Here is a 21,307-nt window from a genome sequence, read left to right as displayed (position 1 = left end):
CTCTCAAAGATCTCTCCTTTCCATTCACACTTTTCTTCCTACAATAAGTTCAAATTTATGACAGCTATGCTCAAATACACATTTCCTTGGGGTTGCTTCTGTTTATCAATGCTGTACATAAGTAGGTTGGGAGTAACAACGTAAAACCAACAAGAGTGCACAAATGGAGGTAACTCTGTATGTTTGACGGTTAGCCAATTCAGATACCCACAAAAAGAAAACTGGGGGGGGGTGGGAAGGAGGGGAAAATCTGTACTTGTTTGTCCTGTTCCATAACTGTAAAAATAAGGCATTCAGCAAGTCACTAATCTGATGAGTCAACCAAAGTGGACACCACACACATACAGGCCCTTCCTCACCAGCCTGAACAGGTTAAAAGCTTATGCACGCTACCAGTCATCTGCTGCTTTTCTGATGAACAGTGCAAGAGGAACTGGCCTCAGTCCTATTCCCAGAGCAGTGCTACCACAGAAAATACTGTGCGGCAGCCTCAGTGGAGAAGAAAGGCAACACAAAGCACACACTGCGTGTAGATGAAATATTCCTCATCCACCCAAGGGAGACACCTTCTACCCTGCTTTGCACACACAGTGGGATTAAACCTTAGTACAGAACCAATCCTTAGCCTCTAGGACCAAGTCTTTAATAGGGCAATAAAATTTAATATATTCAGCAAGGAAACCACAACATTTGGATTTGTAATTGCCACTATAGTAGGGAAAACACTCAGAACCTTCCAGTCTCCAGCATGACTTGATTTAAATAAACATGCTAACTATTCATATCCAATAAATCCTAAAGCACAGCGACAATCTATAGAGATAATTTTGCACTGCAGCACGCATGGATTTCTCTATATAATCCAGAGCCCTACATGGCACCTATAAGCACCTTTTTATAAGCATTCAGTTAGAGCAGAAATTCATTATGATCTTTAGCAAATGCCAATGCTCAGTGGCCAAAAAGGAAGTAACCTAGGTGCTGCTGCACAGACACCACAGCTTATTTTAAACAATCAAAAATGACAAAGGAAAAATTCCTAGAGTAATTCAGCCTTTTACCCTTCCTATTAAAGCGGCAGAAGGGAAGGGAAGGTGAAGGAGGAGACTGCAGCAGTACGCTGATAAGCAAAATGGAAAGCCCTGTCCATACCTCCTGCAACAAATTACCCTGGCGTTAGGCAGCAAGCATTCAAAGCCATCAGTCTGCTCAGACAGCTCAGGCTGTGAAGCACACACTCCCTGCGCTGGATTCTACCTTCCCCTTTTCTCAGGCTTGAAGGCAAACAAAACTATGCATGCTGGCAAAAGCACAATACCAAAACTTTCAGCCTTTTTTTACTGTTCAGATATCTAAAAATCTTTCAGAGGGATTACAGATAGGGGATTACAAGAATCTCAGCTCGGGCTGTGAGTCCAGGAGGGTTTTTACCTCTCCAGATTCCCCTATCTTCTTGTCCATCACCTCAGAAACTCTCACAGGAACCCAGCATTCTACTCACTGAGAAAGATTCAACACCAGAAGTTTCAACTGAAACTCTCAGTAATCACACAGTTAATGATGGTTTTAAGAAGTCATAACAATGTTTCAAAGGTCTGTTGCAAAGACTGAAGTCAGTCCACATTCCTCTCATAATTTCTGCTTAAGGTTAGCTAAGCCAGAAGGAGTTGCCTGAATATTAAATTCAGATGAAAGAACAGAGTGCCTTTAAAATGTAAGCACTATTTTTGAGTCGTAATGCTTCTACGTCCACATAAACCTTCCCAAATCCTTATGAGCAGCCTTCCAGTGTAACATAATCCACTTTGAGGCTTTGTCTGCGGCAAAGTACTTTGGATTACTTCTTAAGAGACAAAAAGCACATAAATTAAAAAATGGATCAGTTAAACTGCTTCAGACCCTCTTCATGGGTTCTTGATCAGAATCAGAGTAACTCTCAATTACACTGCCTTGGATGTAAAGCAATCCATGTGAAATTCACACCTTGGGCTGACTTAAATAATCTCTCAATGGCATGTGAAGGCAAGCCCTTAACTCCAGAACCAAAAACTGGATTTACTGGGCAGTAACTGTTCAAAATATCTCCCTTGGGAGATGGGCCCAGACAACACAATGTGCCATGTTGCTGGTTCAACACCAAACCAGCCTAAGAATGCAAGAAACCACACAACCATAAAAACGAGCTTGAACTGTAGTAAATGAGTACAAGACTCTGTATTTGTCAGGTTTGTTTTAGAGAAGGGATTTGCAACAGGCACCTAACCTTAGTTCTAGAAGCCTCTAATTCTCACACAGTTTTCCAAGATTTCTCCATTCCTTCCCTCCCCACCCCCACCCTTTCCTGCAAGCTGCACCCCTCAACTCCTTCCTCTCACTACCTGCACTGCTGAAAACCCAGCCTGCCACCCAACAACCGATGGGCTGTGAACAGCCTAGCGCAGAATGCAGTGTGATTTAAGGACCTTATTGGGAGATTTTAAGCATCACCTGGAAGACGGCAGAAAGCAGAGCAAACAGGAACTCCAGGTTCAGAGCCTGCCAGCTCGACTTGATGTGCTCCCTCCCACGCAGACAGGCACTTGCTGTTTTTCCTGGGGATACGTTTTCAGATCACAGCCACGACCTGCTGCAGATAAAAATCAGCTTTGCTCATCCCACAGTTTTATCACTGACAAAAAATAGCTCTGGAGGGAGAGGAGGAGGTTTTCAGCTGTTTTCTCCAGTCTTCTAGAGTTGTTTCTTCCATCTTCTCCTTCTAGCTTTTATACTTTGCAATAAGGGATAAGCCATTTTCTCACATTGATGGCTTGATGTTAGAACAGCCATTTTCTTATTCTACAGAGCCAATATATCCTCACAGCTACCTTTAAAACAAACCCAACAGTAGTCGCAGTGTTCCAGCAGCACCCTCAACACTACAATCACTGGGCTTTTTACAAAAGAAAACCTGGCACCTCCTTGTTTCTGCACCAAATGTGGCTTCAAAAGGCAGCCAGAGCCAACCAGGAGTGGTTTGGATAGATGCTTCTACTGCGCACCACTGACACTCAGAGTTCAAAAATACAGGAGAGTGACATGTCCCTCAACTGGATCAGAAATACATGGTTTTAAGGATGGCTGGAAAACATGTAATATATTATTCTTAAGTTTTCTCATAAACAGTAACCTCATTCTTCCCAAAACACTGACCAACATTTGATCCTGTTACAAATAGCTGAGGCCTCCCCCACAGAGCATCTAGCTGCATCACATTAAGGCCGTTCCTTTCTCCTTGCCTCTAGCATATTCCAAGCATGTAAACAACTCTGCTGTGCACATGAGCGAAGTCACAGCTAGCCAGCAATATCTGCAGCACTAAGGGCACCACAGGAACCGGTCCAATCCTAATAACCAATTATTTTCATAGGGCACCATATTTGTTAACTGAAAGCCAACTGCTATTAATACAAATATACAGAGAAAAATGATTCCACTAGAAAAGTCAAAGGAATATTTTAGAGTATTATTTTTGCCTGGATAAGGTCTCAGGCTTTGTTACCCTCACCACGAAAACATACAAGAGCAGTCAGGCTGAATGATCATCAAAAGAGGCTTCTCATCACTGCAACTGCAACAATTGTGACAAGAATAAGAGAAAGACAAGCAATAGATAATGTAGGCAGGCTTACTGTCTGGGATTTCTTGATGCATGTGACTCCACATGACAAGTCACATTCTTGGAGCCAGGCTTGAAAACTTACAGGAACCAGTATTTGCAGTTCATTAAAAACAAACGAACTCTCTCTTGTTACCTATTCACAAGGGAAATAATTAGAAGGACATAAACTGGTACAAAAGTTACCAAAATGTAATGCAAAAGTATTGCCTCTGCAATTATTTTCGTAATGTGAACTCTTGCTTTGCACTCTCTGGACCAAGCATTCCAGGTAAGCTCCTCTGGTGGGGCCCGCTGTCCAGGGGAGATTTTGGCAGCCAGATCCACCCCTTTGCCATCTTACTGCTCAAGCCACACATCTCTCCTAACAGGCAAGTCTGCAGGCAGGAGAAATCAAGGTCTGGAGGGGACACAGGTCACCTTGCATCCCTATCTCATTTTTCCAGGGGTTCCAAGCTGATCCCACAGGAAAAACAAATGTAATTGCAACTACGACTGTGCAGGGCCTTCTCTGCATTAGGAGATTTCCAACAGCAGAGAAACAGCTCTGGAGCTGGGAACTGAGCACAACAGCACTGCTGCCTTCAGATGCCAGCATCCAGAGCAGCCTAGAGCACTTTGTGATGTTTCCTACTGAGCAGTGCCCTCACACCATTAGCTGCCCCTTAAGTTCAAGCAGAGCCCAATGCTTCCTCACTGTTCTCCTGTCCACATCATTTGACAAACAGGAGCAAATCAGCCCTGTGTCAGCACCCACCAGCTTCCTTTGGCTTACTTTACACATTCAGAAATGTCAGGCTGTGAATTCCAGATCTCGCTTCTACCTTCCACAGTGTAAAAACAGCCCTGTCACACACATCCTTCTCCCCTCCCACCTCTTGCCAAATTTCCCTGACCAGAGCAAGTTTTATCTTCATGAAGCCAAGCGGTCATCCAGTGCTTCCCAGAACCCCAAAGAGCACACTGCTACTCTGCCCTCCCTCTGAGACCCAGCAGGTGAACATCTGCTCAGCCCTGCACAAGGCATTTACACATAAAGGTGTTCTAGTCTCATAGATAAAATTAAAGATCATTCCCTGCAGCTAAGATGCCTTCATCTTCCCCACCTCCACTCCATTCAACATGACAACTCCTTTTTCACTTTGTATCAAGGCAAGCTGTTGTTTATTACAAAGACAAAACAATTGCTCTTACCAAACTGGAGATTAATTCCAATGCTGTGCTTGCAAAGCAGTCTTACACGCTTTCACCCTACTCATGGTAATGATGTACAAAACATAATGCATATTATGAAGAATTCATCTGGCACTGCAACTAAATCTTAACTTCTAACTTGGTTAAATTGAAGTTCATGGTTAAAACAGGCTTTAGTGTCTCTCATTCTGTCAGCCACAAGACCTAGAAAGCTCTTCACAGACTCAGGCCTTGAGAAGCTGCTGCACGCTGTGTAACTGACAAGATGCACTGTCATAAATACCAACACCAGAAGGCTATAGCTACATCTCAGTGCCAAATATCTGACAGCTTTTTAAAGGAGTGAGGTCAGAAGACTATAGCCAGGACTTAACTGAGGATTTAATGACAAGAGGAACTGCTGAACTGAATTTTACAAAGCATTTTAGGTGTAAATTATGAATGATAGTAACAAACCAAATTAAAATTATTACAAACTTTAATTCATTATTTACAGTTATAGATAAGTAAAAGAAAAAGAAAATTGGAGAGTGTTTCTGTTGTACGCCATCAGCAAACAAATGTCTTCACCTGTGTTCACTATGCACACAAGATATTCAATATTTTGTATCAAAAGTGCCCAGCACAGGACAATTAATTATTAAAAGACAAAATTCAGCTTACTGCCACTTCTAGGATCGGTCACATGAGCACCTCAAATCAAAGGCTGCCTGGGGCAGAAGCACTCTGAGTACATCTGAAAGGATTTCAAAAGGATGCTGAAGCTTCTGTCCTTTGATGAATTAGTTTGGATTGACCCCTTGTCTTAGGCCCACTGCAGCTGAAAAAGTGAAGCCAAAGTAGCCTATTACTTAAGCTAATTTAACTGAATCCAAAGGGCCAGTTTCCAGCCATCCTGTCAGGGTGATGCTGCAGTCTGCAGAGTTCTCCAGTTTTACCACTAACCCAGCTTTCCTGTTGGAGTCCAGCTCAACACAGACCTGACAAAACATATGTGTTTGATGAGGAAAAGCAAAGGAAATCAGGAAGAAACCAGTGTGCCAGTGCCACCCAAAAAGGTTATGAAACAAGTAGAATAAGCCTTCATCCTCACACTTAAAATAATGGGTGTCACATTGGCTCTTTCAAGGTGTTGTAACCTCGTAGAAACACTTAGAACAAATTTGACATTTATATCTTTATAAATAATGCATAAAAAAAAGCAAAGGAAAAAAACAACATCTGCAGTTTAGTGAAGGCCATCAAAACAAACACGTCCATAGCACTCAAATGCTAAACCACATGTGAGAATCTTCTGAGTGGCTGAAATCTGGGACACAAAGGAAAGGTCTTCTTGCTTTTAAATTAATTATTAATCAATCCTTTCAGCCGTCAAATCTCTACAGTGATTCATCTACTTTCTTTACCAAAGTCTAAACTGTTATGAGAAGATAGCAATTCCAGTGGTGCACCGCCTTCCTGAGAGCAATACTTAAACCTGCGTATGAAAAAGAATTTCAGGAGCTTCATTTCTCTCTGCAATGAAAAGATCGTGTTCTCACTGATCCTAAAAATATTTAAAAAAAAAAAAAAAGGAAAATCCATACTTAGAATTTTCATATTGAGAGAAAAAAGAGAAGACAAGGCTTGCCTCATTTATTGACAGAAAAGCAGTACGCTCCTGGTGATGGCACACACTGGAAGCAATGAGAAAATTCACATCACCAGAAATCCTCAATAACATGCCATTAAATAATCCATTCTTTTACTTACGCAGACAGTTCCAATTGTCTGTAAAGGAATTTAAGCTTTATGGAAACATGACTTGACAGGAGTCGCTTTTTATGTTTACAGAATTAAGAGCTTGATCCTACACCCCACATCCATATAAACCTTTTTTTCAGAGTTAGCAGCTCTATTTTGTAAACTCAGCTGCATGACTGGAGCTCAGCTGGAGACACCTATGTACTGAGCTTGCTTTTCCTACGCTAAAATTATATCAGAACGTCGCAATACATTTGCATATCTCCCCCACACACCAAGTTTCTTTGCCAGCAGTAACAAGAGAACAGCATCAAGGCTTAGAAAACATACCAGACAGATAGGGAATGAGAGGGTGGAGTTTCCTGCAGGAACACCCAGACTGAAGTCCAGTCACTGCGGGAAGGTGCTGCCTTTCTACGGCCTGATGCCTTCCTATCCGTGCCCCGCTTATCAGTACCAGATGTGAAACTCCTCCCAGGAAATGAAAAGCTTCCTATAGTTTCTCCTCTCTCCACAACCTCAAGGCTACTATCAGGAAAAGTGGTATCACACCACCTTTTTTCCATCAGAATGGCTTCCATTTTCCCCTTCTGCTATAGTGAAGTGGAAGAAAAAGGAATATACAAGTAAATAAGTAAATCTCTGTTGGGTTCTCTTCTCTTGTCTCTCATGTACATCTCCTCTGGGAATATCTCTCCTGGCAACCCACATTGATGTTCTCAATTTCCATCATACAGAAGTAATGTGAAATTCACATGACACTCATCAGTTTCACAGCCACGCAAGCTCTGTGGTAACATCACTTAAAACAATTAGGACTTCTTACTTTGCTCTAGCAAAGCTACATGAATTACAGGTAGCAGACCTGCTGGGAGCTTGATTTACACACTTGCGCACAGCTATTTAAAGAAAAGCTCTTAGTTAAACAAAAAGATGACAGAGCTGAAGATTTCTGGCACCTTAACTTCTCCTAAGCTGTCAGTAAAAAACAAAACAAACACAAGTGAATTGAACCAAGTAAAAGGAAGCAATAAAAAGTTACTATAAATCATAGGAAAATAGCTGTACTACCATAAATAAAGTGCTACCACAGCATAAGAATAAGCTTCAGCGGTTTTAAAAGTCAGTAGAATCCAGTGCCATAATTCAAGGTGTGCTGCACACCAGAAATTGTAACTTGAACACTTGAGCTGTACAGAGCCATACCCTCCCCCCATCCCTTCCATTTTTCCCAGTCCTACCCTCCCACAGCATCCCAACACAGGAGCCCACATAAAATACCTGTCTAACAAGTCATTTAGTCTGAAAGACAAAAAGTCTCAATCACTGTGTAGGGAAAACTGAAAGCAAGCCAACAGAAGTAAGACTATAACAGTAACAAACTAAATACAATACCCTTCCCCCCCCCTCCAAATGATTAATAGTCATTTCTTAATCATCATGTTACATGGCTACAGGGAAAATGCCCTTGCAGCACAACCTGACAAAGGCATATCTATAAAGGAACAAAACTAGCAAATACTAGGTTTGCTGGTATCAATCAGGCAGAGTACAAACCACGCAGACAGGATGAGGCTCTGTGCTAGGAAGCAGGCTTTCTGACACCAGCACGCTTAGGGAAGATCTAAATTGCCATGGACTGGGGAATGGAAAAATGCAGAATCACATGAAAGAAAGGCAAACCCTGCTTGCAAAACAGCAGTGAGTCAGCTCCTGAGGTCTGGTCTGTGACTGCTCTGAAAACAAGATACACATTGCTGGTGTAACCTCCAGTCATACAGAACGAAAACATGCCCATCTCCTACATACACATTTACTTCACTAGGTGATATTCCAAAGTATAAACAATTAAATAAAGAGATACCAGTAGCACTGTTTAACCCAAACTTCAGAAAACTCTTTCAAGAAGTGCTAACCCACCCAGCCTTTTGACCCTACACACATCAATCCATGTTCAGTGCACTCAATAAGCAAGAACCACTCACATCCCTGGCCTCAGATCAATCAGAAACAACTTACCTTGGGGATACCTCCAACTCAAAAAGGTCACAGAGTTATTTTTCAAGAGGAACTCTTTCTGAAGCGCCTTGACCCCTTGGCCTGCCTGGTTCCATCATATCTTTGATCAAACCATCCAGAAAACCAAGTATGTCCCAAGGCCTTTTGTGACAAGCTGTGAAACTCAGGCATTTAATGTTAGAAGTAACACCAAGCCACAGGGCTACGCGGAACATTTAGTCACAAAGAACAACTTGGTCCTCATTCAAAAATCCGAGCTGGCTGTCAGGTTTTCCTAGCCTACCTCCACTCTCGTGAGTACCTTCTATTGCAAGCAGCTCTCTTGTTGACCAGATTAGCTCTCTTGTTGACCAGATTATAACTTGTTGCTGGGAGCTTTCTAGTCTCTTGCTTTTTTTGTTGTTGGTGTTTTCAAATGTTATTAGCAACTTGGCTTCTCTTGTTGTACTGACTATTTCTGAAAAATTAATACACACTCAAAATTATTGCAACACCTGCAGAAAACCACGGGTCAAATAAGGTAACTAAATCATATGACTGCTGACAATTATTAGGTTAAGGAACTGGCCGCTGAATATTATGCTGCCATGCAGTGTGCAGCTGACACCTTCCTTGTCCAACCCCTCCTAGAGGAACAGAAACCTTTAAACTGTCTCGTTTCAGATAAAGGATTAAAGGTTGCTTCAGGTGTTGCTCTTGCACACCAAATCCCTCTACCAACTACTGCAGTTTATCACTGCTTCACTCAGGTCAGAGCCCCAGCACACAAGGAACAAAATATATACCCAACACATGACAGCCCCTGCCTCATCATGTTCTTCTATTTCAAGTGTTTGTCTCTTCCTACTACAACAGATATGTGAGCAACCCATACAAACAAGAGCAACTTGTGACTGTAGAAAAACCACCTTAATTCTACTAGCTATGTATGTAAATCTATCCACTATACAAAGAAAACTGAAGCAGTTCTTCCCCTCATTAGGACATTACTGTAAGGATTTAGCTAGATGTCTAAGAAAAACAGGCTTGGGGCTTTTTGTTTGGTATAACTCCAGTAATTACAATAAGAACACAGCTGAAATTAGCTTTGCTGAATGCTTGTGGATGAGTATACCAGTTCTCATTTTCCCACCCCCCACAGTCTATACATACTGTTTGAGTGGAACAAACAAAGCTTCTCCTCCAATGCTGCCTTCTGCTTGAACTCTGGTTCAGACAGAACAGGAGTGCAAAATAAACAAACAAAAAAGTGAAATTACAAGAGTTGTAAGGAGAAAAACTACAGCCAGAATGCTAGAAACACATTTGCATATCTTAAATCGGCTGTATTAAAGAGGAATGAACACACCATAAACCTCCACTGATGCTTAACAAAATGATGGACTTCTTGGCAGTCTGATTATTTTATCAGGCTAATAGCCAGACATGCCAGGTTGTCTCACTTTGGGTGTACATCCCAGGTCAGCAGAATCCACAGCACTGAACCAATACACTACCCACGTTCCTGGCTCCATGGTGCTCTCCCATCCTACATCTCTCTGCTCTACCACTTACACTCCTCTTGCCCAGCTCCAGGGGAAGTGTTAAGGGCATGGGAAAGAGGTTGATGCCTCTAACTATGCACAGAAAAATTTCTACAGCTCCCATTAAAACACTAAGCAAGAATTACTTCATGAGATGCAAAGTTCAATGCATGGAAAGTTTGTAAACTTGACAGCAAAAGCCAGGCTTATTATGTTTAATCACTAGAGGCAGTAGAATGCTCTAACTGCAAACAAACTCTATCACATGAAATAATAAGTAAAACTAAGGAATGTATTATTTATTTAAATGCAAAAGTTTTCTATAAGGAGCCCAGGAAAAGCTGTGAACAGAGTGACACAATATTACAGCTAAACCACAGCAGCACTGAAATGAAGCAGCCAGAAGAGAAAAAAAAAAAAAATAGAAAAAGAGAGAGAAAATGAGAGATAAACGAATCCTCAGCCGTCAAGGTCAGTGCAGCAGGAGGGCAGGAGGTGCTCCAGGCTTGGAGCAGAAGCTCTCTGCAGCCCAGGAGTGGCCCACAGAGAAGCAGGCTGTCCTCTGCATCCCCTGGGCACTGTGCAGAGCAGATGTCCACATGCAGCCATGTAAGTGCCCATGGTGCAGCAGCAGATGTGGCCTGGAGGAGGTAGAGCCCACAGAGAGTAGGCTCCTGTGGGGACTTAGGCTGGAGCAGAGCACTTCTGAAGGATGGGCCCTGTGGTACAGGGCCATGTTGGAGCACTGCTTTGAGAGCTGCAGCCTGCAGGAAGCTCACGCAGGATCAGCTTGGGAAGGACAGCATCCCATGGGAAGGATACCACATGAAGCAGGGGCAGAAAGTGGCCAAAGACAAAGCACTAGGGGCTGATTGCAACCCTATTCCCCATTCCCCTCTGTCATTTGGGGGAAGGAGGTAGGAGAGGGTGGATGAGAGGAAGGTGCTTTTAGTTCTCAATGTTCTCATCTGTTATGAACATGTAATAAATAACATTAATCTCCCTTATGATGAGTCTGTTGCCTGTGATGGCAATTGGTGAGCCATCTTCCAGTCCTTATCCCAACCCACAAGCCTTTCCTCACCGTGTTTCCTGTTCCTTTGAGGAGTGGAGTGGCAGAGCAATGTGCTGGAACCAAGCTCTCTGTCTCCATGAGGCTACCAAGTGCCCCACAGCTTCACAGAGCAGCCCAGGCCTCACTGCCTGCTACCCTGTCTACCGCCCAGCACCGTGGGCTCCAACAACCAGTGTGACTGGCTCTGACCCAGCAGTAGCTGGCTGGAACCGGCTGCAACTGCACTGCCAGCACCTCACCAGCTACAGGCAACACCAACATCATGGCTGACACCAATTGCCACATAACACAGGAGTAGGCAGACCAGTGAGGATGCCAGCAAAGCCCCATCCCAGAGCCGGGAGTTACTTAGAAACGCACATCTCCCTCAGTACACATTTCTACCCCAGGGGAGTCACAGTCAAAGCTACCGCAAGAGCACATTCCCTTTATTTTCAGAAGCAAGCAGCCACTGCCACCATCCCCTCCTGCTGCAGGCTCACAGCTCCAGCATATGGTGCACCAAGGACTCCCAGCACTGCTGACCCTGGCACTCGGTGTGCAGCTCAGTGCACGCTGACTCACACTACTTCTGAACGGGAAGCGTGGTATCAGTGCACTTACAGTTTGCTCACAGACTGAGCTGATGTGTACCAAGTAAATCCATTCGATTTACCTGCCTCCAGAGAGCTCATGTTCTGTTTTACAACACACTGAGGGACAACGCGTGCCCTGCTCACCGGTGCTGCAGCAAGAAATAAAGGAAGAAAACAACCAAGAAACTCTCTGCCTTCCTCAGGTCCCCTTCATTCTACTTCCAGTGACACTGCCACTTGCTGTGTGCATAAAGGAAAACAAATAGCTCATACAAACAAGCTGTTTTTAAAAGCACATCAGTGAAATGTGATTTAAAAGAAACAAGCTGTGTTTGAAGATATCACTATTTCCCCTGGCACTTCGTCAGTCTGCAGCTGCAGAAATTCCTCTTAAATTCAAAAGAGCTTAAAGCTTACACTCTTGTGAAATGGGTTTCCAGATGTCAATTTATATATAGTATATACTACATTCACACTTGATCCAAGTCACCAGACCAGAACACTTGCCCCGACACACCAATGCTTTGCTGATTTAGCCACACCAGTCAAGAATCTCTCCTCTTTCGGTGAGGGGAAGGCTTCCCAGCTCTGCCAGCAAATACCTTACTGCAGAAACCTTTCCAGTGGCTGCAATTTTTTTTTTTTTTTCTGCATTCATAAACCATTCTTTTCCTCAAACCCAGCTCAAGCAGCACCAGCTAAAAAGTCCCTTGTTGCTATAGGGGCACCTCAGGAGGAAGTGTTGAGGCACGTTAAAGAAAGCATGCATGTGGGAGGGCTGAGGGGAAGGAGAGTATTGCATCAGTACAGCTTCTGTCCACAGAAAAAGGGAGGAAACAGTGACTGCCATCACACCGGGTCTGTGCCAGTAGAAACCAAACTGCAAAGTCACAAAAGCAGTAACAGCAGCAAAGCTCTGCATGCAGGTCAGAACCTACAACTTTATTTTTACACAGGTGGCATTTCATTTTCCATGTGGTCTTTTGTGTATAATAACCTTCACAAATAAACATATAGCCTCAAAACATATGTGGAAGCTATTCCATTTTTTGACAAGCAAATACTAACCCTATTCCATACACCCTCCAAGGGATGATTAAGTGTTGGGTCAGTTAATTGCATCTCTACTGAAAAGATATACTGATAGAAGATGCATACAAGCATTTATTTGCTAAACCATCTGTAAAAACCTCTAATGGGTAAAACCATCCACCTACTTTAAATCCAGGATTAAAGAACCTCTGCACTCTTCCTAATGAGAATACTTATACTACAGTTTCATCCTGATGACAAGTACTTAAAAATTGAGAACTGATGGTGAAGAAACAAACAAACAAAAAAAAGCCCTAAGTGTTAGGCAGATTAAGCTCAGTCATAACGACAGCCCTGTCTGTGTTTACACTCAAATATAAATTTCTCTCCTGCCCTTTTCTTTTTTCTCTCCTTCAAACACAGATCTGCTGCGGGTTATCCATCCAGCCTGCCACATCCCATCAATACAGAAACCAGGAAGGCTTGGCTGCAGAATTTAGGTCAGCTTGTCTGCGGAGTACATGAGGTCCTGCTATATGTTTTCTAGTAATGCTTCAGTAATCCCTCTTCATCCTGCTATGCAGCTATTTCCCCAGTCACTACCAGCTTTCCTCTATCTCCCTGACAAGGACGCTCCACAGGAGGGATGTTTGCAGGCAAATGAACCTCTATCTCTTCCCTGTGAAGCAGGAAGCTGATTGTTGAATCAAATAAATGCTAATTCCTATTTCCCAAGACAAAACAGTGAAGGCTTCCCCACAGCATGCTAGAAAGACTCCCTCCCCTTTTTTAACCATACCAGGAAAGATGTAATCAGACTGAGCTGGAAATCACCCCAAAAATACTAAGAATACTGTTCAAAATGGATCATCTAAAAAAAAAAAAAAAAAAATCCAACTTTTTTGATGTGGAATAAATAAATAAAAAGTAATGTCAATCTGTGACTGGAATGACTTCGGACAATCTAAGGGACAGATGCTGATATTTCTGGAAAGAAAGTATCACCCAAGGTGAAAATCACTGTGCCTCTTCGGATAATACTTCCCTCCAAAAGAAGATTGTGGGCTAACTAGTGTGTGAGCAGCACGAGTGGTAGCCCTGTTCCTGAATCGCTGATGTGCACAGAGAATATGCACGAGTCATTTCAGAACATGATCCTCAGAACAGGAGCTCCACATCAACTGAAAAGTGCAGTTATGTAAGGAAAAAAAAAAAAAACAGTACACCAAAACCTTGAACTTCTCTGACTGTCTTTATCAAAGATGAGCCTAACAAAGCCCTTTGGGTGCATGACAGTTTGAAAGATGTGCACACAAGAATAAATACCAGTTCCCCAGAACAGCTATGGGAATCTCAGAAAGAGAAAAAAAGAAAACAGTTAGCGAGCTGACAGTTGGTTTTGTCCTAGAACTCATCAGTCTTCCTGTACCATACAACTTTGTGCTTCTTGAAAGCTGGCACTTAACAAAGAAAAATATCTGTTCTTCAAGACATGAAATCACTCTTCAGCATTCAAACACTCACTGCAAACATTCCCAGCCAATTCTTTCCAACACACATGGAGCCTTGGTACAGGTATTGGCAAGCACTGGGCTGCATCACACACTGAATATCTAAATCAAATACCCCAGAAAGCATGAAGCTGCATCTGGTTACATTCACCTCCAATCCAGTACAGAAAGAAGCTTACAGTACACACCCACACCAGGCACAAGGATGATGGAGATGTCATTCCTGGGCCACAGTGTGGCATTTGCAACACTTCTTAAGGAACAGAGCTCTGCATTTTATTTTTCTAAATTAAGGATTGTTCACAACCTCACTTAAGGTCAGCATCTGGCAGCCTGCCCTGCTCCCAGCCCCGTACCTGACCAGGCTGTGCTTTCCTCCTCCCTCCTCTGGCTGCAGCTGGGCTGAGCTGTGGCTCCAGAAGGCTCTGGTGACACCACGCCAGGCACTGCTGATCACTGGCTCATGTTGAGGAGTGCCACGGATGCTTCCTGTGCAAAAACAAACAGATGTGAATCAAAGCAGCCAGGTGACATACTGCTACAGGGGGGTTACAGAAACACCGCTCTACAACACAGAAGTAGCACATTAGTCATTCTCTTCCCACAACCCCTGGCCTCTGGGGAAGGCTGAGCACACCTTCATATTAATAATTTCACAAATATCCTAAATGAGTTGCCTTCTGGTCCCCTCCAGCTGCTCAGACCGAGCGGAGTCCATGGACAGAAAGCAGCAGCTCAGCAAAGCCGGCAGCCACATGTCGGCATGTTATTCATGAGTATTTATTTTCATTTGCTGCTTAATAAGTATGCCCCATTATAAACCAAGTATTTTACGGTAACTGCCTCCAATTAGCAAACACGGAGCAAGCTGCTAGGTGTGCTGATGTTGCTCCACAGCCAGCGCCCAGAGCCTCTGCACTCCCAGCACGGCCCACCTTGCAGCCCACAGGGAGCTGCTGCGCCAGGCCCTGCTGCACACGGGGACCTGCATAAGGAGACAGGAAGGTCCTGTCAAGAACACCAGGAAATTACAGGGCAGAAATTTCAAGGGCTTTCCTTTCCCTCCATCAAAGGGGCTGGGAATTGCAAAGTGGCCAAGTGGTCTCTTGGGAGAACTTGCTTGCTTTGCAGCACCAGAAACAGAGGCTTCAGAGTTTGGGTTTTTTTTGTTGCTTTTAATTGCATGGGAAAAAAAGCCCTGACTGAACACAAACATCAGCAGTGAGCAGTTTCAGGACAGACCTTTGGAGCATACTTGAGCTCTGACAGAGAATGCTCTGATGGCCGCGGGGCCGTTCCCCTTGGCTGTTTCTGTAACCTCTCCGGCGAGGTCACAGATCCACAGCAGAAGGGTTTGCCATACCTCAGCCTCTCCTCTGCAGCCATGCCAAAGGCAACAATCCGCTCTTGAAAACAGAAGGCAAAGGCAGTTCCCACTGACAAAGCAAGAGCACTGTGTTTTTGGAAAACACATCAGCCTTTAAGGAGAGGTGTCAGCAGAGGCTAAGCACCAAGACCACAACAGTGCAGCATGAAGAGAAAGAAAGCCCTCACAGACAAGTTCTATTTCAATCTGAAAGCCTGCTGACATCTACCACCTGCCTCATCCCCTTTCCAAGGCAGAAGCAGCAGACCAATTGGAATATACCTAGAGGAAAGGTGAAAGGAAACAAATCACAAGAAAAACCACTCAGGAATAAGATTTTGGTTAAAGAAATAGAAATACCATTACTAAAATAGGAAATGCCATATTATTAAAATACCAGGTTATGGCATCACCCCACTGCGCATCGCTGGCGCAGCTCGTGCCACCACCACACACATCCTACATGTTGCAGTTAATGTGCAGCTCCATTTGTGCAGTCACTCAATTAAACATGCTTTTTTCCCCCACTAATAAATGCACTACTTCTCTTGTGCTCAGCAGAGAAACAATCGCTGCTAGCACAGTGATCGAACGAAATCAGATGACACATTTGCAGAGCAAATTATCGTGAATTCTGTTTTAAAAAAATGAAAAGTGAGAGAAGCCACAGTATTTTGGGGAAGAAGCACAGATCTTGGGGAAAAGAACTCTGTTAACAGAATAACTACAAATGAAGCAGTTTCACTCATTATGAGGTTGAGTTTCACAACAACTGAGTAATTCTCAGTTCCACACTTCTCCCAGCGCCCAACCAGCAGCCGACATTTGACAGTTGCTTTGGTTAAAATGCCATCTTCCTCCCTCGTTGCTGCATGAGAAAGACAAACAACAAGCCGCCACACAGGAAAAATGTCACACTACCACGAGCGAAGAAAACCCCCAAGCCAGTGCAGAAACCTACTCCAGAAGCATTGTCAAAAGCAGCATGGAACCCAACCAGATAAATACCAGATTCTGCTGCTATCTCCCAGCGAGGTTTCACAACCCACTCCAGCTGACAGAGGCCACCCCGCTGCTCCAGAGGCCCCCACCCACTCCCCAGCTGTGCCTGGGTGAAGCAGAGGGCCTGGGGCAGCAGGCAGGCAGTGGGGTGAGCAGCCTGCTGCAGCCAGGCCAGGAACTGCCCTGCTTCTGCTCCCAGCCCACAGATCTCAGCCCACACCTGAGCTCCGCCGCAGCATTTCCTACATCACCTCTCCACTTCAGGGGCTCCCCACCATCTGCCCCTTCTTTTTCATGCCTCTCCTGCTGCTTCCAGAGCAAGGAAGGCAACTAAAACAGAGCAAACCAAGACCCGCTGGGGAAGTGGGCAGGATGCTCTGCTGCTGCACTGACTCAGACAGCAGGAGCGGGGGCTGCCAGTGGCAGCTCTAGTGTTATGTCCTTTACCGCACAGCAGGCTAAGTACAAGACCTTACCAGCTCAGTCAGCGAGCAGCCGTTGAGGAAGTCCCAAGATGGAGGAAGCGATGGGAGGAGAGGAAGTGGAGGAGCAGCACTGTGTCTGTCCTTGCCCCACTGCCCACACACTGCCTGCAGCTCTGGGCTGACCTGCACATGGACACTGCAGCTTTACAGTACAGATAAGGTGGGGGTAAAGCCAGGCTCTAAACAGTCCAACCAGGAAGCCCACATGTGTCAGCTAAACGTGCTGTAATGGATGTGTAAGTCCACACGCAGGTCTATATTGCTTTGCAATACACTTCCGGACTAGTTTCACTTAGCAGGATTTGGCCACCCGGACAGGAGCATGCAGCCCTGCTGCTGGAGAAGGGCTTACACCCCCAGCACGAGCAGCATGAGCATGCTTTACACATACAGAGGATTATGCACAGTCTAATGCTTCAAGATTTCCTTGTACATTTACTCAACGTTTACCTCAATGATTCTGCCATCTCCTTGCCTTTGCCACACTGTTGCTATTATCTTTTCCATTTTCAAACACCTATTTGGTGTTTGTATTTTCTGATTCTCACGCATGCTTTACCATTCCTGCTCTAACACAACACTGGCTCAGCAGGTCCTTTAAAATGTCCATTTTGATCAACTGATGCCAATATGGACCCTCATTAATTCTCCTTTCAATCTAGGTACATCTTCAAGTCAAATCACACTAAAACCAAACAAATACAAAACATAACCATGATTTTCAACCACTGGAGTCTTGTCCAAACCACCACACTTTCCACACTCCCATTTTATCTGTACACCTCAGTCTCACTCTCAGCTTACTCTTGCTCCCAAGAGCCATTCCTCCCCACAGCCCTTATCAGACCCTCTGCTACCTGCTGCCTACTGGGGGGTTCACACTGAGCACCCAGCCCTGTAGCCCCGTGTGTCTGCCTTCCTCCACCTCCTCATTCCAAGGGCCAGAGCAGTTGTCAGAGGGACAGGAGAGGTGGGGATCAGAACTACTAAGTCTGTCTTTGCTTTCCCTTTATTAACAATGCCAATGAGTTAAGACAGCGAAAAGTTTCATGTTCCCTTTGTCAGTTCTTCTTTCAGGCTAAGGTAGCTCAAGCATTATTTCTTAACTTAATTAGACAGACAGTAAGTTGGATGGCAGCCACCGAGAGGAACTCTACGTAGATTTGTGAGGTTGTATTTTTAAACAGCAGTCAGACTAAGCGTGAAGTCTGGTTCCTCTGTGCAGCCTTAATGAAAGCAATTGCTAACGCACGCAGAAAGTGCCTGTGACCACAACAGAGCTTGAATGGACAGCACACTCATTACCCTTCCCACTTCTCACTCACATTTTCAGGCAGTGACCATCTGATCCTGATTCCTGCCCTCCCTTCCCGTGGTCTGTACACAGAGCCCCACGTACAGATACACAAGACGGGCTTTTTAAGAAACCCTTCATTGATATTTGCATTGGTTTAGTGGGCAAATTTACACCAAACAACCAGAATGACACAAGCTGGAGGATGTGCTCCTCTGTGCAAGACTGCAAAGACAACAAAATGTCTATTACATAATACTTCTGTATAAAATATTAATATTCACAGAAGAAGCTTTTGAACCAAAAGGCTATTTTCAGTGACTAGCAAAGTACTGTTGTATAAGCTTGGTTTTTTAATCATTGTATTTAACACAACCTATACCTTTTGTTGACAAAAGATGCCAAAATCAACTTTGTACGTACACACATAAAGGTACACACAAAATCTCAGCCATGACCGGCTTCTCTTTTGACCTTAAAGTACTACAAGGTTACCAAACCCTCTCTGTCCCCAGCACACAGCTCTGGCAAGCTCACACCAGGGCTATTGTGGGCACAGGCACTCTACTTTAAGATCTCACACCAACTGGAAGTGTGTAGGTGCCCCTTCCTTCCCATGCTGTGATGGCTGAAGAACAGAAACATCACTCAGACACCACATGCAATGTTTTCTCCTTACAGCTATAATCGGAAGTTCGAAAAGTGCTGCAACAAAAATGAAGTTCTTCAAACAAAGCCTACCCAAAAGCAAACCAAGAAACCAACACTGCTTTTAGGGGCATGTTGGCATCTATGGCATCAGCCAGGCTTGAAAACACATAAGGTGAGGCAGCCCTGTCTCCTGCAGAACCCAAGGGCAATGTGAACAACTTTATAGAGAAAACTTATCTCAGTGCTGACTACCGTGTTTTTTTTCCCCTTGGACTTCATTCTTTGCATCTTGGCTGAGGCTTTATAGTCATTTAATTGTGTGGGGGTGGGAAAGAGCCTGCCCTGCTGCTTCACTGGAAAAGGCTACGAAGAGTCATCATATTTGGGCCAATCTTTACACGGTGGATCTATTCAGCAGGGATGGGGGGAACACTGTCTACCATCAATCTCCTCATGTCTGCCAGATCCAGGGGGCAACAGAAATAATACAGCCAACACAGCAAGGGACATCTGTATGGGGCAGCCCCAGATGTGGTCCTAGCATTGGGGAAATAGAGACACAACCTGGACTCTGAGCAAGTAAGGAGAAAGATTTATACTAAGGCTGTTTAAAACTCTGGTATGGGGACTGTGCCTTTCTTTCAGTTTTAAGAGCCACTTGACAACAACAGGTAGCAATAACATTTATCTGTTATGTCTGGTCAAAGAAATCTTCCACTGCAGCTTCCTGGCTTCAAGGCAGCCCCCCGTGAGACAGAACACCTGAGATGCCCAACTCTGTTTAACAGAGAGACCACACACAGAGAGAGCTCAATCTTAATGCGAAGAAAGAGCAGGACAGGTCACAAGAACTGGGCCATTTCTCCTGTGGATCAGACAACACAAAATGTAGGACCACAGGGAACAAAGGCGATTGCTACCCTCACCCTCTGCTGGATGCCACACACCTACAGTCTGACTATTTTTTCTACTTCACCGAGTTGCCTCAAACAAGGAAAAAAATAAAATAAAATCTGAGGAACAAACAACTTCTCCCTCCTTCCCTTCCCTAAGGGTGGCTGTATTTCATACAGGGCTCATTTCAGAAACCTTCAGTATCACAAGTACTTCAGCCTCAGAACGAAACACTTCTGAGGAACGAGCTCGAGTAGAAAAAAGTAAAATTGCAGTTAAGAACAGCTTTGGGACTACGTGAACAACATGCTTTCACAGCCTGGTTTACACATGAGAAGGAGGAAGAAAAGGGGAGGTGTTTCTTTTAGAACAGTGCCAACAAACAGGTTCTTGGTGCAGACAAGCTCTCTTCCGTAGCACTGCTTCCCTCTAGGAGTTGGGAAAAAGGCATTTTGCTGGGTGATTCCAAGAAAACAAGCCTCCTCCTTCCAAGCAGCCTTTGAGCAGCCTCCGCTATCAACCCCTGGAGGGAGCCAGGCTGGAAGAATATCATTGAAAAGAATACAGAAACAACCAAAAAGAGCCTCAAATCTTTTAGTTTTAGAGACTTGTGAGGGAAAGATGGAAGCAGTATAAGTTCAGTGATGTGGAAATGAGTGTTACGGATGGCATTAGAAAGTGCCAACCTGACTTGTGACGCACTTTGCTTTTTAACGTGCCAAACCCCAGGATGATTCTCATCAAGTTAAACACTTGAAACGCTGGCTTTGTTCTTTCCTAAATTTGTATGGAATCCCTGAGGGGAAACATTGTTTGGCAAGCAATCAGTACCTATTCTTTGTTACACAGCTAAAAGAAAATTGCACTCAATTTGCTTACACCAAAAGATCTCCAGCCAAACCCATCCCCAACGCAGGAAAGCCAAACTTTGAAAAAGCGTGTTTCAAAGCCTCCTCAAGGTATGAGGTGCGGACCTGCTTTAAAACTGTAATCAGCTTTTATGAATGCAATGCTGGTAGTTCCTAGAAAATAGTGCTTCACAGGCATCCTTCTCTGCATTTCAGCCTCTTTCTGACAAATACTTCCAGGTCCAGACCCAATCACAGCCAAGATAAAACACTCCAAGATGAAGCAGCGCTGCTGTGACCCCAGAGAGCCTCCCACAAGCAGAAGTGCTCGTGAGACTGCACAAGAGCAGAAAATTAGTCATATCCACAAGTCTTTGCATGGTGAAGTCCACAGGCTTTGCACTGCTTGTTAGGGGAAAAAAAAAGTTTAATGTGCCAGT

General features: G+C 44.2%; 1 protein-coding gene across 1 annotated transcript in view; it reads right to left on the bottom strand.

Moving 5' to 3' along the window:
* LRRC8D (leucine rich repeat containing 8 VRAC subunit D) overlaps positions 1-21,307 on the bottom strand; it is a 47,152-nt gene that overhangs the window by 23,092 nt on the left and 2,753 nt on the right. The window contains exon 2 of the mRNA XM_072343466.1: positions 14,684-14,816. The gene's annotated coding sequence lies outside the window, so the exon portion shown is untranslated. The remainder of the gene's footprint in view (positions 1-14,683; positions 14,817-21,307) is intronic.

The sequence above is a fragment of the Excalfactoria chinensis genome, chromosome 8 (genome assembly GCF_039878825.1).
Source record: "Excalfactoria chinensis isolate bCotChi1 chromosome 8, bCotChi1.hap2, whole genome shotgun sequence".
In the NCBI taxonomy this organism is placed as follows: Eukaryota; Metazoa; Chordata; class Aves; order Galliformes; family Phasianidae; genus Excalfactoria; species Excalfactoria chinensis.
The sequence above is the reverse complement of the archived record's forward strand: the minus strand, read 5'-3'. Positions and strand labels throughout refer to the sequence as shown.